The sequence below is a fragment of the Carica papaya genome, chromosome 4 (genome assembly GCF_054855325.1).
Source record: "Carica papaya isolate Zhongbai chromosome 4, ASM5485532v1, whole genome shotgun sequence".
NCBI classification, from domain to species: Eukaryota; Viridiplantae; Streptophyta; class Magnoliopsida; order Brassicales; family Caricaceae; genus Carica; species Carica papaya.
The window spans coordinates 18,321,908-18,330,272 of record NC_142312.1 but is presented as its reverse complement, the minus strand read 5'-3'; positions in this window follow the sequence as shown (position 1 = coordinate 18,330,272).

Sequence of the window (8,365 nt, the reverse complement as noted above, 5' to 3'; positions counted from 1 at the left end):
ACATAGCATTCTTGAAAACAAGAATAATTCAACTTATTTAAACACAAAGGCATATAAAATAGGCAACATAAGAATCATATTAATTTAGTTTATCAAAAAATACTTCTTAAGACGTCGAAAGAAATACTAAATTCCTTACCAAAACCATGATGTTTTCTCCTTCACTGTTCTCCTTTCTTTCTCTTTTTCTCTCACTAGACTACTATCTCTCTCTCTCTAAATCTTTAAAAAATAGAAGAATATAACTGTGGAGAGGAAGAGAAGGGGAAGGAAAATTTATAGAGTTTTGAAATCGTCAGATTTGTGCCAAGTGGCGAAATCTGGTAGAGAGAGAGGAAAAAAGATTCTCAACATAAAAAATGAGAGAAGAGGGCCTCCTCCACCGACACAACGGCGCACTGCCTGAGGTGGCAATGCCCCAGCCAGCATGCTACAGGTGCACAAGCCTCTTGTCACGCGCGCAGGGGCTAGCCTACGCTCACGCAAGGCCTTGGCGCGCCAGGGCACAGTGCGCACAAGCCCAAGGCCCACAGGGCCTATTTGCGGAAGCTTGCTACGTGGACAGTGAACGCACAGTGTGTGGAACCTATCCACATGCAAGGTAATGCACGGACGTCCCACCTGCATGTGACAGGACTCGTGCAGGTCCTGGCCTCACGTCGTGTGCATGGAGGGGACGTGTGCGCTTTGTGCACATCCTATGCGTGCGTGCATGCAGACAGGACGTGCAAGTTGTGCGCATGTCCCGCGGCTACTGTGCATGCATGCACGCGCACCCAGTGCCCAGCACCCGCGAGGGCAACCTGACTACCCACTGGATTTACTTTCCGATTTGCCATTTTCTAATTTTTTTTTTCAATTTTCATATTTAACTTAAATGAGTTAGACTTAAAAATCAACTAAAATTACAAATTACAATAAATATTAAGCAGCATAAATTAATTAAACGTGGTCAAATGCCCGAATAAATATGATTTTTAAATTATTTTAGCACACTGACGGGATGAGTGTGACATCTTCTTTTTGAGTAAATCCCTTTATAATGAGACGTGCCTTGTATCTCTCAAAGTTGCCTAATGAGTCTTTCTTTATTTTGAAGACCCATTTGCAAGCAACTCAATAAGATCCCATACCTCATTACTCTTTATGAAATCCATTTCATCTTTCATGGCATTGAACTATAATTTTGACTCTCTATAACTCATTGCCTGTGAAAATGACTCAGGATCATTTTCTTCTCTAATATTATAGTCAGACTCTTATAGATATACAACATGATCACTAGAAATTATTGACTTTCTCTCTCTAGTAGATCTCCTTAATGTTACAACAATATGTTCTTGAGAATTCTATCATCTTCAACTGGTTGTTTAGAGTTTTTTGGTATCTCTTTAACAATTTTATCTACCAAAAAATTGTTAGTAGTTTTTGGAACTTCAACGATTGGTTGCTCAACTCCACATTTTGTTCTTTAGGGGTTTTGTATATGATAACCAATCTATCTCCTTAAGTGGAAGGTTGATCTCTCACAGAAAATATGTTCTGAAATTGATTGCTTCCACTAATTAAGGCATTCTCAAGAAATTTTGCATTTTTTGACTCCACAATTCTAGTGCTATGAGATAAACAATAGAATCTATATCCTTTAGACCTTTTAGCATATCTAATGAAATACACACCAATGGTCCTGGTGTCTAGTTTTTTCTCTTTGGGATTATAAACTCTTATTTCATATGGACATCCCCATATGCGTATATGTTGCAAACTCAGTTTCCAACCCTTGAATAACTCAAATGGTGTCTTTGGACAATCTTGGTTGGAACTCGGTTTAATATATACGTTGTTGCCTTAAGAGCTTCAACCCATAATGAATTAGGTACCTTAAAGCTACTAAACATACTATGCACCATGTCCATTAAAATTTGGTTCCTTCTTTCTACTACGCCATTCTGGTATAGAGAACCAAGCATAGTGTATTGGGCAACTATCCCATTTTCTTGAAAAAATTTCACAAATGGACCAGTGCTTGTCCATCTTCAGTGTATCTACCATAATACTCTCCACCTCTATCAGTCCTCATGATCTTAATTTATTTATCACATTGTTTCTCTACTTCAACCTTGAAAACTTTAAAGACATTCAAGGCTTCATTTTTATTATGAAGCATATAGAGATACATGTACCGTGAGTAGTCATTTATGAAGGTGATGAAGTAATTCTGACCATATGCATCCATATCTGGACAAAAAATATCCTAATATATGATTTCTAATATATTTGAGCTCCTTTTGGAACCTTTCTTTGACTTGTTGGTCTATTTACCCTTAACTCAGTCCATTTAAATGCCAAAATTAGTAAAATCTAAAATTTGAAGTACTCTGTCTTTTACTAGTCTTTTAATTCTATCAGCAAAGATGTGTCCTAATCTCTAGTGCCACAAAATATAGGAGTGCTCATCCATAACACATCATTTAGTACCAGCTTGAACATGCATAACATCATAGGTGATTTCATTTTATAAACTAAGGGAGAAAAGACCATTAGACAATGTACCATTCTTGACAAATTTAGATTTAGGAAATAAATCAAAACGAGTATATGAAAAATTAAAGAAATATCCAAAAGTTAGAAGTCTTAAAACATAAATTAAATTTCTAGAGAAATTTAGAATATAAAATACTTTCTCTAACTTCAAAATAAAACCACTACTTAAAACTAAATTACATGTTCCTATGGCCTCCACATGTGAAAGCATCTTACTGTCTGAATAGATGCATTGTTCACTTACGACTGGTTTCCTTAGGTTTTATAAACCCTGCAAGGAATTCAAAATATGGATTATAGAACCAAAATCAATCCACCATGTGTTGTGACCAACATCAACCATATTAGACTCATAACAAACTAATGAGATTGGATTACCTTTCTTCTCAAGCCAGTTTTAGAATTTAGTACAATCCTTCTTTATGTGACCCTTCTTTTTACAGAAGAAACACTTGGATTCTTTCTTTATATTAGTCTTGGGAGAAATTTTATTTTTTCGATTATTATTGGCTTGATTTTTCTTCTTTCCTTATGTTACCATAAAAACACTTTCTCCTTGGTCCATTATCAATCTCCTTTCCTCTTGAACACATATGGTCAAAAGTTCATTAATTGACCACTTATCCTTATGTGTGTTGTATGAGATTTTAAAGGGTCCATACTGCTATGAAAGAGTGTTCAAAATGTAATGCACAAAGAAAGTATCATACATCTCAACTTTAAGTTTCTTTAGCTGAGTAGTAATGTCCCTCATCATGATGTGATCACGCACACCTTTCAACTAGTAAGCCTTAAGGATGAAAACTTCATAATTAGGGTGCTTACAAGTGCTTTATCTAAAGTCTCAAATTGTTCATCAATTGCCTTCAGTAATACCTTGATATTGGTATACTGTTCGACAAAACCACGAATACTAGTAGGAATTTTTGTCTTTGTGAGCATCACACTAAGGCGGTTAGACCGCTCCCGCTGCTCATGGAGAGCAATTTCAACTTGAGTGCTGGTTGCAGAAACCGTTGGCTTGTCTTTCTTAATAGCATAGTCAATGTCCACATACCCTAAGTAGAGAAGAATTATTTCCTTCAAAACCTTATAGTTCTCACCATTTAATTCAAGAATATCAATTTTAATATCAGAGAAATTTATAGGTTGTATAACTGCAAAAATACATGCTTATAATTAATTTACACTAATTAAAAAAAATTATGATTTACCAATGTAAATCATATAAATAATGAATATAATGAAATAAAAATTGCTTGTGGGATAGATTTTGAATTCAGCTAGATTCATACTTTATGATAGAATTATTAATTTTGCTTCATAAACAATTTCATATTCTATCCATTCCTTATAATAAAGCTATTAAATTCTGCTCCATAATTTCAGGGGTAGATTATGAATATTTATCTAATAGTTTTTATCCTAATAAATTATGCAAAATATAATTAATTTCTTGTGGGATAAATTTATTATATTGAGCATAATAAATCACAATAATATTTATAATTATCTTATGTGATAATTAAATACAATTATGTGCATCACTAGACATTAGATCAAAATTTAATTGCTAATTCATTATGCGCTTTATAACTTCTTTATGTCATCTCAGCTATAATATAATTTTATCTAATAAAGGTTGTTGTGGCTAATCTTTAATCAAACAAAATTATATTGATTACTTTTCATAAATTTTATTCAAAATAATTTGCTAAATACATTATGTAACATCATGAATGAAATTATTTACTTTTTCCTAAAAATTGTATGTATAGAACAATAAGGACATAAATAAATATAAAATTTAAGCACATAAACTTAAATATTAACAAAATTAAAATTTCTTAAATTTAAGATCATATTTTAATAAAAATTTACAAGATAACCAAATTTGTGAAGTTTTCATAAAAGATTAAATTGAAGAAATACCAACAAATAATGCCAAATGTTTTCTTTCTTTTATAATAATTTTGGCCATAAAAAACAACATTTCATTTGGAACATCTTTAAGAAACAACGTGTCGTTCAAATGTTGAGTTTGATTTCACGAAAATTTTTGTAAATGCTCAAACATAAACAAGACAGAGATTATAAATCGCTTTGATACCAAATGTAAGTCATCAAAACATTATAACATATTTAAATGACAAGATAAATGAAAATTAGAGGAAGTAAAAGATCAATAAATACCTCATGTCATTACTTAGTTTGAACAGTTAACTTGTTTTTCCTCTCTGTGTTGGATTCTTTTAAGTATTCAAGAACCTCACACAATGGAACAATGTACTGAAGAAGATTTTTTATGCATAGGGACCCAACAATGTTACTTCTATTTATAGACAGTTTTCCATCAAAAATGTTATGTGCAATTAATGGGAAATTAAATTTTTGTAACATTTTTCTTATTAAAATCGTAACAGAACTACTTAATTCTATAAAGTTTTTCTTATTAAAAAAGATAACGAAAATACTTAATGTGATATCCTAGTACCTAATGGGTAAAAAGGAGCCAACTACTTAAGTAGGTACGAGTGCAAACTAAAATTTGAAATTGAGGCGGAAAATAGAAATCCCTTACAGAACAAACTAAGCTTTAAGAACTTACATCAAGACCATAATTTTGCAATCTTAAATAATTGAATACAAAAGTGGGATCCTTACATAATTTTTACATCAGAGTGCAGAATTTTTATTGCACTCGAATTATGTCCTGAAGAATTTTTATGGATCCGTGAATGGTTCTAATCAAACTTCGAGATAACTTGGGGGCCAATCCTCAACTTCCTCAATATCTGGGGGGCACGGATTAGGGCTGAGTTCCATGTAAACTTAGTAAGAAAAACAATATTTAAATCACACAGCTAAGGTTTAACAAGTAAACAACTTGAATAATATTTTATGTACCTCTTACCTCGAAGAATCGTAACAGGATAAAGATATTTAATTATTCAGAAAACTTTTTTGTCTTTATAAAGGAAATCTGATCAAACATTTACATAACCAAGCTAATAGCACCATTATTCAACATCTAAGCAAGCAATTTATATCACTTTTGGCATACTTGAATGTATCAGATATCTAATAGAAATCAAATAAACAACCTACTCAGTAAATAGAAGAACCATCACACAAATTATCGTGGAGGTTCAACTATCACAAACAGTGTACTCAATAAACAGAAGATTCATCGTATAAATCATCATGGAGGTTCAACTACTAGAATCATCGTACTTTGTAAATAGAAGAACCATCATACAAATCATTATAGAGATTCAACTAGTACGATCAGCAGAGTTAGTGAACAGAAGAACCATTGTACAAATCATCATAGAGATTCAACTAATATGAGCAGCACACTTAATAAATAGAAAAACCATCATCAAATTATCATAGATATTCAACTGGTATGAGCAACATACTCAGTAATAAGAAGAATCATCGTACGAATCATTATAGAGATTCAATTAGTACGAGCAACATACTCAATAATTAAAAGTTTCATCGTACGAATCATTAGAATGATTCAACTAGTACGAGCAGCATACTCAATAAACAGAAGAACCATCATACATTTTAAAGTTTCAAATAGTATCCTTAACCATATATATATTTTATTAAGTTTTTTACTTTTTTACTAATCTTTGCGCGAAGTTGTTGCAACATATATCTATTGAGAATAGAAGGGATCCCCGATTATAGTTGTGAATCATCGACCCATCCCTGGGTCCTTATCATTTACCCATCTAAACTATGACCATGACAATATCTTTGTCATGGTGGTCCTACATATACCTAACACATATCCTCTCTCATTAGAGGGAACCCCAATAATCACAGGGAACAGTTCACCAACACTTATTCAGAAGGGGAGAAATAGAAACCCCTCAAAGATAACAATCGAACAGATTTTTTTATTCTTTTCACTTATTTATTTCATGCCCACAATAATTTCATATTCTTTTCATATGCATACTACATGTTTAATGCAACCGTTTTCGAATCCACAGGTATTCCACAACCTGTATGCTCATATCCAGCCTGAAGGCTCATATTTGGCCCGAAGGCCCATTTTACTCGGACTTGATCTTTGGGTCATCCTCTTGAACTAAAGTCTACTAGAATAACCATCTTCACCATTACTAAAGTAAGACAAAGGGCCAAACCCGCATACAATTTCTAGTTATCATATTTTCATGCATCATGTTCATTATTTCCATGGTTAAACAATGATCATTCATCATTGAGACTTACACATCAAACCAACATGCTCAACAAAACCAAACATCAATTCTTATAGGAATTCATGCATCATAGTCATAAAACACACTATCATATCTCATGTCTCCCATCCAGAACCCAGTGCAGGTTCAACAACATATTCGACAAAGGCTCATTATACTAGGATTTGACTACCAGGATATTCTTTAAAGCTGGAGCTCCTTAGAATGACCCTCTTTTCATTACCAATGGTAAGACAAAGGGTCAATCCCACATGTATCTCAAATTGTCATTATAACACATTTATCATGATTCATTATCAAAAATAAATCACCAAACAAGCATAAAAACTATTTCAACAAATATCCAATTTCACCAAATTAATTAACTAAGAAGAGCACTTTAAAATATAGATGAAAATACTAAAGAATCCCTTACCGTTATCAGGTTGACATAGCCTTTTAGAAGTGAAGGGAAGAGCTTCTAGAAATTCCTTGAACAAGCTCGCAAAACTCTTATTTCTTCTCCTTCTTTCTTGCTTTTTTATCTCTCTAAAATTTCCTCTTTCTAACTCTAAAATCTCTCTCTAAAAAGTGAAAATGGAAGAAGAAATTAATTTTGGGAAATGAGGAAGAATAGAGCCTTTAAATAGACATGGAGGGGGCTTGGATATGCGCCACATGGCAAACATCCAATAAAGAAGAGTATGGTGGTGACCGTGGGACCTGCGTGGTATGGGGGTAGGTTTGGGGAAGATTTTATCCATTTTTTTTGTTTTCCTTTCTTTTCTTTCTTTTCTTATTTTTTTTAAAATTCAAAAATATAAATTAAAGGTGGTATGGGGGAGCATGTTGCGATATGGGGGAGATCTTTTCTCCCTTCTTTTGGTTTTCCTTCTTGTCTTTCTTTTCTCCCTTTTCTATCTCTTATCTTTGAAATTAAAAAATATAATTTAAAGATAAGATCATAATTAAAATTTTAATTAAACAAATACCTATTTTATTTTACTTTTTTAAAAACTCATAATTATAAATGAAAAATCAAATCAAATTTAAATATTTTAAATAATCAAATACCAAATTTAATAAAATAAAACATGATAAAAAGTAAAATGTGAAAATATTAATAACTTAATATACAAAGAAATTAATTACTTATAGAAATTTAAAATGGCCATTATGTCCAAATTAATAGAGTTTTGACCATATGCTAAAGCATAAAGATTCGGGTGTTATACTTAATTTTATAACGATTTTCTCATTAAAAAACGTAATAAAAATACTTAATGAATGATTTATATTTAAGTTATTATATGGACCACTAAAGGAAAAATAACTTACAAGAAGAGCTATCTCATAACACCCTCCACCCCAATCAATAATGACTTAAGGAGGAGACTAAGTTTTTGCCTAAGATAGAGAAGTTGAGCAATGGGCATTGGCTTGGTAAAGATGTCACCAATTTGGTCTTCAGTAGAGATCAAGCGAACACAAAGCTGACCTGCAATTACCCATTAACATACAAAATGGTAGTCAAGCTTGATATGCTTTATTCGAGCATGAAAGATAGGATTTGAAGAAAGATATATTGCCCCAGTATT